The sequence below is a fragment of the Peromyscus maniculatus genome, chromosome 5 (genome assembly GCF_049852395.1).
Source record: "Peromyscus maniculatus bairdii isolate BWxNUB_F1_BW_parent chromosome 5, HU_Pman_BW_mat_3.1, whole genome shotgun sequence".
Lineage (NCBI taxonomy): Eukaryota > Metazoa > Chordata > Mammalia > Rodentia > Cricetidae > Peromyscus > Peromyscus maniculatus.
Genome location: NC_134856.1, coordinates 29,162,431 through 29,181,132, shown reverse-complemented (window position 1 = coordinate 29,181,132; position 18,702 = coordinate 29,162,431).

Here is an 18,702-nt window from a genome sequence, read left to right as displayed (position 1 = left end):
AGCCTGCCAGCACTTCCTCTGCCATCCGCTTCCTTTCAGACCCCAGTTTCCTCCGCCAGGATGGCACCACAGTCATGCACTGGCTCTCCCTCCTCTTCTTGTTGGGCACTTGGGAGGAGGGTGGCTGGGTTAAGGACGGATGCGGTCCCGGTCCAGGAGAGTTGTCTGATAGTATGTGGCCCGAGCATTGCTGAGCCATCGGTCCGGCGGACAGTGCTCTCCAATGCATGGGGAGCTATAATAGTCAGATGCTGTCCCAGAGTTAATTTATCTGCGTAAAGGTGCTGGACCCTCTTACCTTCATTCTGTGAAATTGCAAAGTACACAAGGTAACCAATGTAAGGATGCTAATTATATCAATGAGTATGACCAGGGTGTCCATTGCCTCCAGTTTTTCGTAGTAAATGCCTTAGGCCATATTTAGCTGGCCGTATTTCAGTAAAGTCCACTTCCCAGTGTTGGCCCGGTCGACTCCCTCGTAGTCTCTTTCCAGGAGCCACCCGACCAGGGTATGCATTAACCTGCTGGCAGGCTTGGCAGCCTGCCAGCACTTCCTCTGCCATCCGCTTCCTTTCAGACCCCAGTTTCCTCCGCCAGGATGGCACCACAGTCATGCACTGGCTCTCCCTCCTCTTCTTGTTGGGCACTTGGGAGGAGGGTGGCTGGGTTAAGGACGGATGCGGTCCCGGTCCAGGAGAGTTGTCTGATAGTATGTGGCCCGAGCATTGCTGAGCCATCGGTCCGGCGGACAGTGCTCTCCAATGCATGGGGAGCTATAATAGTCAGATGCTGTCCCAGAGTTAATTTATCTGCGTAAAGGTGCTGGACCCTCTTACCTTCATTCTGTGAAATTGCAAAGTACACAAGGTAACCAATGTAAGGATGCTAATTATATCAATGAGTATGACCAGGGTATCCATTGCCTCCAGTTTTTCGTAGTAAATGCCTTAGGCCATATTTAGCTGGCCGTATTTCAGTAAAGTCCACTTCCCAGTGTTGGCCCGGTCGACTCCCTCGTAGTCTCTTTCCAGGAGCCACCCGACCAGGGTATGCATTAACCTGCTGGCAGGCTTGGCAGCCTGCCAGCACTTCCTCTGCCATCCGCTTCCTTTCAGACCCCAGTTTCCTCCGCCAGGATGGCACCACAGTCATGCACTGGCTCTCCCTCCTCTTCTTGTTGGGCACTTGGGAGGAGGGTGGCTGGGTTAAGGACGGATGCGGTCCCGGTCCAGGAGAGTTGTCTGATAGTATGTGGCCCGAGCATTGCTGAGCCATCGGTCCGGCGGACAGTGCTCTCCAATGCATGGGGAGCTATAATAGTCAGATGCTGTCCCAGAGTTAATTTATCTGCGTAAAGGTGCTGGACCCTCTTACCTTCATTCTGTGAAATTGCAAAGTACACAAGGTAACCAATGTAAGGATGCTAATTATATCAATGAGTATGACCAGGGTATCCATTGCCTCCAGTTTTTCGTAGTAAATGCCTTAGGCCATATTTAGCTGGCCGTATTTCAGTAAAGTCCACTTCCCAGTGTTGGCCCGGTCGACTCCCTCGTAGTCTCTTTCCAGGAGCCACCCGACCAGGGTATGCATTAACCTGCTGGCAGGCTTGGCAGCCTGCCAGCACTTCCTCTGCCATCCGCTTCCTTTCAGACCCCAGTTTCCTCCGCCAGGATGGCACCACAGTCATGCACTGGCTCTCCCTCCTCTTCTTGTTGGGCACTTGGGAGGAGGGTGGCTGGGTTAAGGACGGATGCGGTCCCGGTCCAGGAGAGTTGTCTGATAGTATGTGGCCCGAGCATTGCTGAGCCATCGGTCCGGCGGACAGTGCTCTCCAATGCATGGGGAGCTATAATAGTCAGATGCTGTCCCAGAGTTAATTTATCTGCGTAAAGGTGCTGGACCCTCTTACCTTCATTCTGTGAAATTGCAAAGTACACAAGGTAACCAATGTAAGGATGCTAATTATATCAATGAGTATGACCAGGGTATCCATTGCCTCCAGTTTTTCGTAGTAAATGCCTTAGGCCATATTTAGCTGGCCGTATTTCAGTAAAGTCCACTTCCCAGTGTTGGCCCGGTCGACTCCCTCGTAGTCTCTTTCCAGGAGCCACCCGACCAGGGTATGCATTAACCTGCTGGCAGGCTTGGCAGCCTGCCAGCACTTCCTCTGCCATCCGCTTCCTTTCAGACCCCAGTTTCCTCCGCCAGGATGGCACCACAGTCATGCACTGGCTCTCCCTCCTCTTCTTGTTGGGCACTTGGGAGGAGGGTGGCTGGGTTAAGGACGGATGCGGTCCCGGTCCAGGAGAGTTGTCTGATAGTATGTGGCCCGAGCATTGCTGAGCCATCGGTCCGGCGGACAGTGCTCTCCAATGCATGGGGAGCTATAATAGTCAGATGCTGTCCCAGAGTTAATTTATCTGCGTAAAGGTGCTGGACCCTCTTACCTTCACATTGTGATATTTCAAAATATACACCTCCACTTGTAGCGGCAAAGTGAAATCAGACAGGTCTGTTTAATGTTCAGAGATGAAATGTTTTTCTGAACACCCAAGCATTAAAGGCTGACAAAGGAATCCTGCCAAACAGACTAAGAAAGGGTAGAGGTGCTGGACCCTCTTACCTTCATTCTGTGAAATTGCAAAGTACACAAGGTAACCAATGTAAGGATGCTAATTATATCAATGAGTATGACCAGGGTATCCATTGCCTCCAGTTTTTCGTAGTAAATGCCTTAGGCCATATTTAGCTGGCCGTATTTCAGTAAAGTCCACTTCCCAGTGTTGGCCCGGTCGACTCCCTCGTAGTCTCTTTCCAGGAGCCACCCGACCAGGGTATGCATTAACCTGCTGGCAGGCTTGGCAGCCTGCCAGCACTTCCTCTGCCATCCGCTTCCTTTCAGACCCCAGTTTCCTCCGCCAGGATGGCACCACAGTCATGCACTGGCTCTCCCTCCTCTTCTTGTTGGGCACTTGGGAGGAGGGTGGCTGGGTTAAGGACGGATGCGGTCCCGGTCCAGGAGAGTTGTCTGATAGTATGTGGCCCGAGCATTGCTGAGCCATCGGTCCGGCGGACAGTGCTCTCCAATGCATGGGGAGCTATAATAGTCAGATGCTGTCCCAGAGTTAATTTATCTGCGTAAAGGTGCTGGACCCTCTTACCTTCATTCTGTGAAATTGCAAAGTACACAAGGTAACCAATGTAAGGATGCTAATTATATCAATGAGTATGACCAGGGTATCCATTGCCTCCAGTTTTTCGTAGTAAATGCCTTAGGCCATATTTAGCTGGCCGTATTTCAGTAAAGTCCACTTCCCAGTGTTGGCCCGGTCGACTCCCTCGTAGTCTCTTTCCAGGAGCCACCCGACCAGGGTATGCATTAACCTGCTGGCAGGCTTGGCAGCCTGCCAGCACTTCCTCTGCCATCCGCTTCCTTTCAGACCCCAGTTTCCTCCGCCAGGATGGCACCACAGTCATGCACTGGCTCTCCCTCCTCTTCTTGTTGGGCACTTGGGAGGAGGGTGGCTGGGTTAAGGACGGATGGGGGCCCGAAAGTGATGCGGTCCCGGTCCAGGAGAGTTGTCTGATAGTATGTGGCCCGAGCATTGCTGATCCATCGGTCCGGCGGACAGTGCTCTCCAATGCATGGGGAGCTATAATAGTCAGATGCTGTCCCAGAGTTAATTTATCTGCGTAAAGGTGCTGGACCCTCTTACCTTCACATTGTGATATTTCAAAATACACAAGGTAACCAAGATCAGGATGCTAATTATATCAATGAGTATGACCAGGGTATCCATTGCCTCCAGTTTTTCATAGTAAATGCCTTAGGCCATATTTAGCTGGCCGTATTTCAGTAAAGTCCACTTCCCAGTGTTGGCCCGGTCGACTCCCTCGTAGTCTCTTTCCAGGAGCCACCCGACCAGGGTATGCATTAACCTGCTGGCAGGCTTGGCAGCCTGCCAGCACTTCCTCTGCCATCCGCTTCCTTTCAGACCCCAGTTTCCTCCGCCAGGATGGCACCACAGTCATGCACTGGCTCTCCCTCCTCTTCTTGTTGGGCAACTGGGAGGAGGGTGGCTGGGTTAAGGACGGATGCGGTCCCGGTCCAGGAGAGTTGTCTGATAGTATGTGGCCCGAGCATTGCTGAGCCATCGGTCCGGCGGACAGTGCTCTCCAATGCATGGGGAGCTATAATAGTCAGATGCTGTCCCAGAGTTAATTTATCTGCGTAAAGGTGCTGGACCCTCTTACCTACACATTGTGATATTTCAAAGTACACAAGGTAACCAAGATCAGGATGCTAATTATATCAATGAGTATGACCAGGGTATCCATTGCCTCCAGTTTTTCGTAGTAAATGCCTTAGGCCATATTTAGCTGGCCGTATTTCAGTAAAGTCCACTTCCCAGTGTTGGCCCGGTCGACTCCCTCGTAGTCTCTTTCCAGGAGCCACCCGACCAGGGTATGCATTAACCTGCTGGCAGGCTTGGCAGCCTGCCAGCACTTCCTCTGCCATCCGCTTCCTTTCAGACCCCAGTTTCCTCCGCCAGGATGGCACCACAGTCATGCACTGGCTCTCCCTCCTCTTCTTGTTGGGCACTTGGGAGGAGGGTGGCTGGGTTAAGGACGGATGCGGTCCCGGTCCAGGAGAGTTGTCTGATAGTATGTGGCCCGAGCATTGCTGATCCATCGGTCCGGCGGACAGTGCTCTCCAATGCATGGGGAGCTATAATAGTCAGATGCTGTCCCAGAGTTAATTTATCTGCGTAAAGGTGCTGGACCCTCTTACCTTCACATTGTGATATTTCAAAGTACACAAGGTAACCAAGATCAGGATGCTAATTATATCAATGAGTATGACCAGGGTATCCATTGCCTCCAGTTTTTCGTAGTAAATGCCTTAGGCCATATTTAGCTGGCCGTATTTCAGTAAAGTCCACTTCCCAGTGTTGGCCCGGTCGACTCCCTCGTAGTCTCTTTCCAGGAGCCACCCGACCAGGGTATGCATTAACCTGCTGGCAGGCTTGGCAGCCTGCCAGCACTTCCTCTGCCATCCGCTTCCTTTCAGACCCCAGTTTCCTCCGCCAGGATGGCACCACAGTCATGCACTGGCTCTCCCTCCTCTTCTTGTTGGGCACTTGGGAGGAGGGTGGCTGGGTTAAGGACGGATGCGGTCCCGGTCCAGGAGAGTTGTCTGATAGTATGTGGCCCGAGCATTGCTGAGCCATCGGTCCGGCGGACAGTGCTCTCCAATGCATGGGGAGCTATAATAGTCAGATGCTGTCCCAGAGTTAATTTATCTGCGTAAAGGTGCTGGACCCTCTTACCTTCACATTGTGATATTTCAAAATACACAAGTAACCAAGATCAGGATGCTAATTATATCAATGAGTATGACCAGGGTATCCATTGCCTCCAGTTTTTCGTAGTAAATGCCTTAGGCCATATTTAGCTGGCCTAATTTCAGTAAAGTCCACTTCCCAGTGTTGGCCCGGTCGACTCCCTCGTAGTCTCTTTCCAGGAGCCACCCGACCAGGGTATGCATTAACCTGCTGGCAGGCTTGGCAGCCTGCCAGCACTTCCTCTGCCATCCGCTTCATTTCAGACCCCAGTTTCCTCCGCCAGGATGGCACCACAGTCATGCACTGGCTCTCCCTCCTCTTCTTGTTGGGCACTTGGGAGGAGGGTGGCTGGGTTAAGGACGGATGCGGTCCCGGTCCAGGAGAGTTGTCTGATAGTATGTGGCCCGAGCATTGCTGAGCCATCGGTCCGGCGGACAGTGCTCTCCAATGCATGGGGAGCTATAATAGTCAGATGCTGTCCCAGAGTTAATTTATCTGCGTAAAGGTGCTGGACCCTCTTACCTTCATTCTGTGAAATTGCAAAGTACACAAGGTAACCAATGTAAGGATGCTAATTATATCAATGAGTATGACCAGGGTATCCATTGCCTCCAGTTTTTCGTAGTAAATGCCTTAGGCCATATTTAGCTGGCCGTATTTCAGTAAAGTCCACTTCCCAGTGTTGGCCCGGTCGACTCCCTCGTAGTCTCTTTCCAGGAGCCACCCGACCAGGGTATGCATTAACCTGCTGGCAGGCTTGGCAGCCTGCCAGCACTTCCTCTGCCATCTGCTTCCTTTCAGACCCCAGTTTCCTCCGCCAGGATGGCACCACAGTCATGCACTGGCTCTCCCTCCTCTTCTTGTTGGGCACTTGGGAGGAGGGTGGCTGGGTTAAGGACGGATGCGGTCCCGGTCCAGGAGAGTTGTCTGATAGTATGTGGCCCGAGCATTGCTGAGCCATCGGTCCGGCGGACAGTGCTCTCCAATGCATGGGGAGCTATAATAGTCAGATGCTGTCCCAGAGTTAATTTATCTGCGTAAAGGTGCTGGACCCTCTTACCTTCACATTGTGATATTTCAAAATACATACCTCCACTTGTAGCGGCAAAGTGAAATCAGACAGGTCTGTTTAATGTTCAGAGATGAAATGTTTTTCTGAACCCCCAAGCATTAAAGGCTGACAAAGGAATCCTGCCAAACAGACTAAGAAAGGGTAGAGGTGCTGGACCCTCTTACCTTCATTCTGTGAAATTGCAAAGTACACAAGGTAACCAATGTAAGGATGCTAATTATATCAATGAGTATGACCAGGGTATCCATTGCCTCCAGTTTTTCGTAGTAAATGCCTTAGGCCATATTTAGCTGGCCGTATTTCAGTAAAGTCCACTTCCCAGTGTTGGCCCGGTCGACTCCCTCATAGTCTCTTTCCAGGAGCCACCCGACCAGGGTATGCATTAACCTGCTGGCAGGCTTGGCAGCCTGCCAGCACTTCCTCTGCCATCCGCTTCCTTTCAGACCCCAGTTTCCTCCGCCAGGATGGCACCACAGTCATGCACTGGCTCTCCCTCCTCTTCTTGTTGGGCACTTGGGAGGAGGGTGGCTGGGTTAAGGACGGATGCGGTCCCGGTCCAGGAGAGTTGTCTGATAGTATGTGGCCCGAGCATTGCTGAGCCATCGGTCCGGCGGACAGTGCTCTCCAATGCATGGGGAGCTATAATAGTCAGATGCTGTCCCAGAGTTAATTTATCTGCGTAAAGGTGCTGGACCCTCTTACCTTCATTCTGTGAAATTGCAAAGTACACAAGGTAACCAATGTAAGGATGCTAATTATATCAATGAGTATGACCAGGGTATCCATTGCCTCCAGTTTTTCGTAGTAAATGCCTTAGGCCATATTTAGCTGGCCGTATTTCAGTAAAGTCCACTTCCCAGTGTTGGCCCGGTCGACTCCCTCGTAGTCTCTTTCCAGGAGCCACCCGACCAGGGTATGCATTAACCTGCTGGCAGGCTTGGCAGCCTGCCAGCACTTCCTCTGCCATCCGCTTCCTTTCAGACCCCAGTTTCCTCCGCCAGGATGGCACCACAGTCATGCACTGGCTCTCCCTCCTCTTCTTGTTGGGCACTTGGGAGGAGGGTGGCTGGGTTAAGGACTGATGCGGTCCCGGTCCAGGAGAGTTGTCTGATAGTATGTGGCCCGAGCATTGCTGAGCCATCGGTCCGGCGGACAGTGCTCTCCAATGCATGGGGAGCTATAATAGTCAGATGCTGTCCCAGAGTTAATTTATCTGCGTAAAGGTGCTGGACCCTCTTACCTTCATTCTGTGAAATTGCAAAGTACACAAGGTAACCAATGTAAGGATGCTAATTATATCAATGAGTATGACCAGGGTATCCATTGCCTCCAGTTTTTCGTAGTAAATGCCTTAGGCCATATTTAGCTGGCCGTATTTCAGTAAAGTCCACTTCCCAGTGTTGGCCCGGTCGACTCCCTCGTAGTCTCTTTCCAGGAGCCACCCGACCAGGGTATGCATTAACCTGCTGGCAGGCTTGGCAGCCTGCCAGCACTTCCTCTGCCATCCGCTTCCTTTCAGACCCCAGTTTCCTCCGCCAGGATGGCACCACAGTCATGCACTGGCTCTCCCTCCTCTTCTTGTTGGGCACTTGGGAGGAGGGTGGCTGGGTTAAGGACGGATGCGGTCCCGGTCCAGGAGAGTTGTCTGATAGTATGTGGCCCGAGCATTGCTGAGCCATCGGTCCGGCGGACAGTGCTCTCCAATGCATGGGGAGCTATAATAGTCAGATGCTGTCCCAGAGTTAATTTATCTGCGTAAAGGTGCTGGACCCTCTTACCTTCACATTGTGATATTTCAAAATACACACCTCCACTTGTAGCGGCAAAGTGAAATCAGACAGGTCTGTTTAATGTTCAGAGATGAAATGTTTTTCTGAACCCCCAAGCATTAAAGGCTGACAAAGGAATCCTGCCAAACAGACTAAGAAAGGGTAGAGGTGCTGGACCCTCTTACCTTCATTCTGTGAAATTGCAAAGTACACAAGGTAACCAATGTAAGGATGCTAATTATATCAATGAGTATGACCAGGGTATCCATTGCCTCCAGTTTTTCGTAGTAAATGCCTTAGGCCATATTTAGCTGGCCGTATTTCAGTAAAGTCCACTTCCCAGTGTTGGCCCGGTCGACTCCCTCGTAGTCTCTTTCCAGGAGCCACCCGACCAGGGTATGCATTAACCTGCTGGCAGGCTTGGCAGCCTGCCAGCACTTCCTCTGCCATCCGCTTCCTTTCAGAACCCAGTTTCCTCCGCCAGGATGGCACCACAGTCATGCACTGGCTCTCCCTCCTCTTCTTGTTGGGCACTTGGGAGGAGGGTGGCTGGGTTAAGGACGGATGCGGTCCCGGTCCAGGAGAGTTGTCTGATAGTATGTGGCCCGAGCATTGCTGAGCCATCGGTCCGGCGGACAGTGCTCTCCAATGCATGGGGAGCTATAATAGTCAGATGCTGTCCCAGAGTTAATTTATCTGCGTAAAGGTGCTGGACCCTCTTACCTTCATTCTGTGAAATTGCAAAGTACACAAGGTAACCAATGTAAGGATGCTAATTATATCAATGAGTATGACCAGGGTATCCATTGCCTCCAGTTTTTCGTAGTAAATGCCTTAGGCCATATTTAGCTGGCCGTATTTCAGTAAAGTCCACTTCCCAGTGTTGGCCCGGTCGACTCCCTCGTAGTCTCTTTCCAGGAGCCACCCGACCAGGGTATGCATTAACCTGCTGGCAGGCTTGGCAGCCTGCCAGCACTTCCTCTGCCATCCGCTTCCTTTCAGACCCCAGTTTCCTCCGCCAGGATGGCACCACAGTCATGCACTGGCTCTCCCTCCTCTTCTTGTTGGGCACTTGGGAGGAGGGTGGCTGGGTTAAGGACGGATGCGGTCCCGGTCCAGGAGAGTTGTCTGATAGTATGTGGCCCGAGCATTGCTGAGCCATCGGTCCGTCGGACAGTGCTCTCCAATGCATGGGGAGCTATAATAGTCAGATGCTGTCCCACAGTTAATTTATCTGCGTAAAGGTGCTGGACCCTCTTACCTTCACATTGTGATATTTCAAAATACACAAGGTAACCAAGATCAGGATGCTAATTATATCAATGAGTATGACCAGGGTATCCATTGCCTCCAGTTTTTCGTAGTAAATGCCTTAGGCCATATTTAGCTGGCCGTATTTCAGTAAAGTCCACTTCCCAGTGTTGGCCCGGTCGACTCCCTCGTAGTCTCTTTCCAGGAGCCACCCGACCAGGGTATGCATTAACCTGCTGGCAGGCTTGGCAGCCTGCCAGCACTTCCTCTGCCATCTGCTTCCTTTCAGACCCCAGTTTCCTCCGCCAGGATGGCACCACAGTCATGCACTGGCTCTCCCTCCTCTTCTTGTTGGGCACTTGGGAGGAGGGTGGCTGGGTTAAGGACGGATGCGGTCCCGGTCCAGGAGAGTTGTCTGATAGTATGTGGCCCGAGCATTGCTGAGCCATCGGTCCGGCGGACAGTGCTCTCCAATGCATGGGGAGCTATAATAGTCAGATGCTGTCCCAGAGTTAATTTATCTGCGTAAAGGTGCTGGACCCTCTTACCTTCATTCTGTGAAATTGCAAAGTACACAAGGTAACCAATGTAAGGATGCTAATTATATCAATGAGTATGACCAGGGTATCCATTGCCTCCAGTTTTTCGTAGTAAATGCCTTAGGCCATATTTAGCTGGCCGTATTTCAGTAAAGTCCACTTCCCAGTGTTGGCCCGGTCGACTCCCTCGTAGTCTCTTTCCAGGAGCCACCCGACCAGGGTATGCATTAACCTGCTGGCAGGCTTGGCAGCCTGCCAGCACTTCCTCTGCCATCCGCTTCCTTTCAGACCCCAGTTTCCTCCGCCAGGATGGCACCACAGTCATGCACTGGCTCTCCCTCCTCTTCTTGTTGGGCACTTGGGAGGAGGGTGGCTGGGTTAAGGACGGATGCGGTCCCGGTCCAGGAGAGTTGTCTGATAGTATGTGGCCCGAGCATTGCTGAGCCATCGGTCCGTCGGACAGTGCTCTCCAATGCATGGGGAGCTATAATAGTCAGATGCTGTCCCACAGTTAATTTATCTGCGTAAAGGTGCTGGACCCTCTTACCTTCACATTGTGATATTTCAAAATACACAAGGTAACCAAGATCAGGATGCTAATTATATCAATGAGTATGACCAGGGTATCCATTGCCTCCAGTTTTTCGTAGTAAATGCCTTAGGCCATATTTAGCTGGCCGTATTTCAGTAAAGTCCACTTCCCAGTGTTGGCCCGGTCGACTCCCTCGTAGTCTCTTTCCAGGAGCCACCCGACCAGGGTATGCATTAACCTGCTGGCAGGCTTGGCAGCCTGCCAGCACTTCCTCTGCCATCTGCTTCCTTTCAGACCCCAGTTTCCTCCGCCAGGATGGCACCACAGTCATGCACTGGCTCTCCCTCCTCTTCTTGTTGGGCACTTGGGAGGAGGGTGGCTGGGTTAAGGACGGATGCGGTCCCGGTCCAGGAGAGTTGTCTGATAGTATGTGGCCCGAGCATTGCTGAGCCATCGGTCCGGCGGACAGTGCTCTCCAATGCATGGGGAGCTATAATAGTCAGATGCTGTCCCAGAGTTAATTTATCTGCGTAAAGGTGCTGGACCCTCTTACCTTCACATTGTGATATTTCAAAGTACACAAGGTAACCAAGATCAGGATGCTAATTATATCAATGAGTATGACCAGGGTATCCATTGCCTCCAGTTTTTCGTAGTAAATGCCTTAGGCCATATTTAGCTGGCCGTATTTCAGTAAAGTCCACTTCCCAGTGTTGGCCCGGTCGACTCCCTCGTAGTCTCTTTCCAGGAGCCACCCGACCAGGGTATGCATTAACCTGCTGGCAGGCTTGGCAGCCTGCCAGCACTTCCTCTGCCATCCGCTTCCTTTCAGACCCCAGTTTCCTCCGCCAGGATGGCACCACAGTCATGCACTGGCTCTCCCTCCTCTTCTTGTTGGGCACTTGGGAGGAGGGTGGCTGGGTTAAGGACGGATGCGGTCCCGGTCCAGGAGAGTTGTCTGATAGTATGTGGCCCGAGCATTGCTGAGCCATCGGTCCGGCGGACAGTGCTCTCCAATGCATGGGGAGCTATAATAGTCAGATGCTGTCCCAGAGTTAATTTATCTGCGTAAAGGTGCTGGACCCTCTTACCTTCATTCTGTGAAATTGCAAAGTACACAAGGTAACCAATGTAAGGATGCTAATTATATCAATGAGTATGACCAGGGTATCCATTGCCTCCAGTTTTTCGTAGTAAATGCCTTAGGCCATATTTAGCTGGCCGTATTTCAGTAAAGTCCACTTCCCAGTGTTGGCCCGGTCGACTCCCTCGTAGTCTCTTTCCAGGAGCCACCCGACCAGGGTATGCATTAACCTGCTGGCAGGCTTGGCAGCCTGCCAGCACTTCCTCTGCCATCCGCTTCCTTTCAGACCCCAGTTTCCTCCGCCAGGATGGCACCACAGTCATGCACTGGCTCTCCCTCCTCTTCTTGTTGGGCACTTGGGAGGAGGGTGGCTGGGTTAAGGACGGATGCGGTCCCGGTCCAGGAGAGTTGTCTGATAGTATGTGGCCCGAGCATTGCTGAGCCATCGGTCCGGCGGACAGTGCTCTCCAATGCATGGGGAGCTATAATAGTCAGATGCTGTCCCAGAGTTAATTTATCTGCGTAAAGGTGCTGGACCCTCTTACCTTCACATTGTGATATTTCAAAGTATACAAGGTAACCAAGATCAGGATGCTAATTATATCAATGAGTATGACCAGGGTATCCATTGCCTCCAGTTTTTCGTAGTAAATGCCTTAGGCCATATTTAGCTGGCCGTATTTCAGTAAAGTCCACTTCCCAGTGTTGGCCCGGTCGACTCCCTCGTAGTCTCTTTCCAGGAGCCACCCGACCAGGGTATGCATTAACCTGCTGGCAGGCTTGGCAGCCTGCCAGCACTTCCTCTGCCATCCGCTTCCTTTCAGACCCCAGTTTCCTCCGCCAGGATGGCACCACAGTCATGCACTGGCTCTCCCTCCTCTTCTTGTTGGGCACTTGGGAGGAGGGTGGCTGGGTTAAGGACGGATGCGGTCCCGGTCCAGGAGAGTTGTCTGATAGTATGTGGCCCGAGTATTGCTGAGCCATCGGTCCGGCGGACAGTGCTCTCCAATGCATGGGGAGCTATAATAGTCAGATGCTGTCCCAGAGTTAATTTATCTGCGTAAAGGTGCTGGACCCTCTTACCTTCATTCTGTGAAATTGCAAAGTACACAAGGTAACCAATGTAAGGATGCTAATTATATCAATGAGTATGACCAGGGTGTCCATTGCCTCCAGTTTTTCGTAGTAAATGCCTTAGGCCATATTTAGCTGGCCGTATTTCAGTAAAGTCCACTTCCCAGTGTTGGCCCGGTCGACTCCCTCGTAGTCTCTTTCCAGGAGCCACCCGACCAGGGTATGCATTAACCTGCTGGCAGGCTTGGCAGCCTGCCAGCACTTCCTCTGCCATCCGCTTCCTTTCAGACCCCAGTTTCCTCCGCCAGGATGGCACCACAGTCATGCACTGGCTCTCCCTCCTCTTCTTGTTGGGCACTTGGGAGGAGGGTGGCTGGGTTAAGGACGGATGCGGTCCCGGTCCAGGAGAGTTGTCTGATAGTATGTGGCCCGAGCATTGCTGAGCCATCGGTCTGGCGGACAGTGCTCTCCAATGCATGGGGAGCTATAATAGTCAGATGCTGTCCCAGAGTTAATTTATCTGCGTAAAGATGCTGGACCCTCTTACCTTCATTCTGTGAAATTGCAAAGTACACAAGGTAACCAATGTAAGGATGCTAATTATATCAATGAGTATGACCAGGGTATCCATTGCCTCCAGTTTTTCGTAGTAAATGCCTTAGGCCATATTTAGCTGGCCGTATTTCAGTAAAGTCCACTTCCCAGTGTTGGCCCGGTCGACTCCCTCGTAGTCTCTTTCCAGGAGCCACCCGACCAGGGTATGCATTAACCTGCTGGCAGGCTTGGCAGCCTGCCAGCACTTCCTCTGCCATCCGCTTCCTTTCAGACCCCAGTTTCCTCCGCCAGGATGGCACCACAGTCATGCACTGGCTCTCCCTCCTCTTCTTGTTGGGCACTTGGGAGGAGGGTGGCTGGGTTAAGGACGGATGCGGTCCCGGTCCAGGAGAGTTGTCTGATAGTATGTGGCCCGAGCATTGCTGAGCCATCGGTCCGGCGGACAGTGCTCTCCAATGCATGGGGAGCTATAATAGTCAGATGCTGTCCCAGAGTTAATTTATCTGCGTAAAGGTGCTGGACCCTCTTACCTTCATTCTGTGAAATTGCAAAGTACACAAGGTAACCAATGTAAGGATGCTAATTATATCAATGAGTATGACCAGGGTGTCCATTGCCTCCAGTTTTTCGTAGTAAATGCCTTAGGCCATATTTAGCTGGCCGTATTTCAGTAAAGTCCACTTCCCAGTGTTGGCCCGGTCGACTCCCTCGTAGTCTCTTTCCAGGAGCCACCCGACCAGGGTATGCATTAACCTGCTGGCAGGCTTGGCAGCCTGCCAGCACTTCCTCTGCCATCCGCTTCCTTTCAGACCCCAGTTTCCTCCGCCAGGATGGCACCACAGTCATGCACTGGCTCTCCCTCCTCTTCTTGTTGGGCACTTGGGAGGAGGGTGGCTGGGTTAAGGACGGATGCGGTCCCGGTCCAGGAGAGTTGTCTGATAGTATGTGGCCCGAGCATTGCTGAGCCATCGGTCCGGCGGACAGTGCTCTCCAATGCATGGGGAGCTATAATAGTCAGATGCTGTCCCAGAGTTAATTTATCTGCGTAAAGGTGCTGGACCCTCTTACCTTCATTCTGTGAAATTGCAAAGTACACAAGGTAACCAATGTAAGGATGCTAATTATATCAATGAGTATGACCAGGGTATCCATTGCCTCCAGTTTTTCGTAGTAAATGCCTTAGGCCATATTTAGCTGGCCGTATTTCAGTAAAGTCCACTTCCCAGTGTTGGCCCGGTCGACTCCCTCGTAGTCTCTTTCCAGGAGCCACCCGACCAGGGTATGCATTAACCTGCTGGCAGGCTTGGCAGCCTGCCAGCACTTCCTCTGCCATCCGCTTCCTTTCAGACCCCAGTTTCCTCCGCCAGGATGGCACCACAGTCATGCACTGGCTCTCCCTCCTCTTCTTGTTGGGCACTTGGGAGGAGGGTGGCTGGGTTAAGGACGGATGCGGTCCCGGTCCAGGAGAGTTGTCTGATAGTATGTGGCCCGAGCATTGCTGAGCCATCGGTCCGGCGGACAGTGCTCTCCAATGCATGGGGAGCTATAATAGTCAGATGCTGTCCCAGAGTTAATTTATCTGCGTAAAGGTGCTGGACCCTCTTACCTTCATTCTGTGAAATTGCAAAGTACACAAGGTAACCAATGTAAGGATGCTAATTATATCAATGAGTATGACCAGGGTATCCATTGCCTCCAGTTTTTCGTAGTAAATGCCTTAGGCCATATTTAGCTGGCCGTATTTCAGTAAAGTCCACTTCCCAGTGTTGGCCCGGTCGACTCCCTCGTAGTCTCTTTCCAGGAGCCACCCGACCAGGGTATGCATTAACCTGCTGGCAGGCTTGGCAGCCTGCCAGCACTTCCTCTGCCATCCGCTTCCTTTCAGACCCCAGTTTCCTCCGCCAGGATGGCACCACAGTCATGCACTGGCTCTCCCTCCTCTTCTTGTTGGGCACTTGGGAGGAGGGTGGCTGGGTTAAGGACGGATGCGGTCCCGGTCCAGTAGAGTTGTCTGATAGTATGTGGCCCGAGCATTGCTGAGCCATCGGTCCGGCGGACAGTGCTCTCCAATGCATGGGGAGCTATAATAGTCAGATGCTGTCCCAGAGTTAATTTATCTGCGTAAAGGTGCTGGACCCTCTTACCTTCATTCTGTGAAATTGCAAAGTACACAAGGTAACCAATGTAAGGATGCTAATTATATCAATGAGTATGACCAGGGTATCCATTGCCTCCAGTTTTTCGTAGTAAATGCCTTAGGCCATATTTAGCTGGCCGTATTTCAGTAAAGTCCACTTCCCAGTGTTGGCCCGGTCGACTCCCTCGTAGTCTCTTTCCAGGAGCCACCCGACCAGGGTATGCATTAACCTGCTGGCAGGCTTGGCAGCCTGCCAGCACTTCCTCTGCCATCCGCTTCCTTTCAGACCCCAGTTTCCTCCGCCAGGATGGCACCACAGTCATGCACTGGCTCTCCCTCCTCTTCTTGTTGGGCACTTGGGAGGAGGGTGGCTGGGTTAAGGACGGATGCGGTCCCGGTCCAGGAGAGTTGTCTGATAGTATGTGGCCCGAGCATTGCTGAGCCATCGGTCCGGCGGACAGTGCTCTCCAATGCATGGGGAGCTATAATAGTCAGATGCTGTCCCAGAGTTAATTTATCTGCGTAAAGGTGCTGGACCCTCTTACCTTCACATTGTGATATTTCAAAATATACACCTCCACTTGTAGCGGCAAAGTGAAATCAGACAGGTCTGTTTAATGTTCAGAGATGAAATGTTTTTCTGAACACCCAAGCATTAAAGGCTGACAAAGGAATCCTGCCAAACAGACTAAGAAAGGGTAGAGGTGCTGGACCCTCTTACCTTCATTCTGTGAAATTGCAAAGTACACAAGGTAACCAATGTAAGGATGCTAATTATATCAATGAGTATGACCAGGGTATCCATTGCCTCCAGTTTTTCGTAGTAAATGCCTTAGGCCATATTTAGCTGGCCGTATTTCAGTAAAGTCCACTTCCCAGTGTTGGCCCGGTCGACTCCCTCGTAGTCTCTTTCCAGGAGCCACCCGACCAGGGTATGCATTAACCTGCTGGCAGGCTTGGCAGCCTGCCAGCACTTCCTCTGCCATCCGCTTCCTTTCAGACCCCAGTTTCCTCCGCCAGGATGGCACCACAGTCATGCACTGGCTCTCCCTCCTCTTCTTGTTGGGCACTTGGGAGGAGGGTGGCTGGGTTAAGGACGGATGCGGTCCCGGTCCAGGAGAGTTGTCTGATAGTATGTGGCCCGAGCATTGCTGAGCCATCGGTCCGGCGGACAGTGCTCTCCAATGCATGGGGAGCTATAATAGTCAGATGCTGTCCCAGAGTTAATTTATCTGCGTAAAGGTGCTGGACCCTCTTACCTTCATTCTGTGAAATTGCAAAGTACACAAGGTAACCAATGTAAGGATGCTAATTATATCAATGAGTATGACCAGGGTATCCATTGCCTCCAGTTTTTCGTAGTAAATGCCTTAGGCCATATTTAGCTGGCCGTATTTCAGTAAAGTCCACTTCCCAGTGTTGGCCCGGTCGACTCCCTCGTAGTCTCTTTCCAGGAGCCACCCGACCAGGGTATGCATTAACCTGCTGGCAGGCTTGGCAGCCTGCCAGCACTTCCTCTGCCATCCGCTTCCTTTCAGACCCCAGTTTCCTCCGCCAGGATGGCACCACAGTCATGCACTGGCTCTCCCTCCTCTTCTTGTTGGGCACTTGGGAGGAGGGTGGCTGGGTTAAGGACGGATGCGGTCCCGGTCCAGGAGAGTTGTCTGATAGTATGTGGCCCGAGCATTGCTGAGCCATCGGTCCGGCGGACAGTGCTCTCCAATGCATGGGGAGCTATAATAGTCAGATGCTGTCCCAGAGTTAATTTATCTGCGTAAAGGTGCTGGACCCTCTTACCTTCATTCTGTGAAATTGCAAAGTACACAAGGTAACCAATGTAAGGATGCTAATTATATCAATGAGTATGACCAGGGTGTCCATTGCCTCCAGTTTTTCGTAGTAAATGCCTTAGGCCATATTTAGCTGGCCGTATTTCAGTAAAGTCCACTTCCCAGTGTTGGCCCGGTCGACTCCCTCGTAGTCTCTTTCCAGGAGCCACCCGACCAGGGTATGCATTAACCTGCTGGCAGGCTTGGCAGCCTGCCAGCACTTCCTCTGCCATCCGCTTCCTTTCAGACCCCAGTTTCCTCCGCCAGGATGGCACCACAGTCATGCACTGGCTCTCCCTCCTCTTCTTGTTGGGCACTTGGGAGGAGGGTGGCTGGGTTAAGGACGGATGCGGTCCCGGTCCAGGAGAGTTGTCTGATAGTATGTGGCCCGAGCATTGCTGAGCCATCGGTCCGGCGGACAGTGCTCTCCAATGCATGGGGAGCTATAATAGTCAGATGCTGTCCCAGAGTTAATTTATCTGCGTAAAGGTGCTGGACCCTCTTACCTTCATTCTGTGAAATTGCAAAGTACACAAGGTAACCAATGTAAGGATGCTAATTATATCAATGAGTATGACCAGGGTATCCATTGCCTCCAGTTTTTCGTAGTAAATGCCTTAGGCCATATTTAGCTGGCCGTATTTCAGTAAAGTCCACTTCCCAGTGTTGGCCCGGTCGACTCCCTCGTAGTCTCTTTCCAGGAGCCACCCGACCAGGGTATGCATTAACCTGCTGGCAGGCTTGGCAGCCTGCCAGCACTTCCTCTGCCATCCGCTTCCTTTCAGACCCCAGTTTCCTCCGCCAGGATGGCACCACAGTCATGCACTGGCTCTCCCTCCTCTTCTTGTTGGGCACTTGGGAGGAGGGTGGCTGGGTTAAGGACGGATGCGGTCCCGGTCCAGGAGAGTTGTCTGATAGTATGTGGCCCGAGCATTGCTGAGCCATCGGTCCGGCGGACAGTGCTCTCCAATGCATGGGGAGCTATAATAGTCAGATGCTGTCCCAGAGTTAATTTATCTGCGTAAAGGTGCTGGACCCTCTTACCTTCATTCTGTGAAATTGCAAAGTACACAAGGTAACCAATGTAAGGATGCTAATTATATCAATGAGTATGACCAGGGTATCCATTGCCTCCAGTTTTTCGTAGTAAATGCCTTAGGCCATATTTAGCTGGCCGTATTTCAGTAAAGTCCACTTCCCAGTGTTGGCCCGGTCGACTCCCTCGTAGTCTCTTTCCAGGAGCCACCCGACCAGGGTATGCATTAACCTGCTGGCAGGCTTGGCAGCCTGCCAGCACTTCCTCTGCCATCCGCTTCCTTTCAGACCCCAGTTTCCTCCGCCAGGATGGCACCACAGTCATGCACTGGCTCTCCCTCCTCTTCTTGTTGGGCACTTGGGAGGAGGGTGGCTGGGTTAAGGACGGATGCGGTCCCGGTCCAGTAGAGTTGTCTGATAGTATGTGGCCCGAGCATTGCTGAGCCATCGGTCCGGCGGACAGTGCTCTCCAATGCA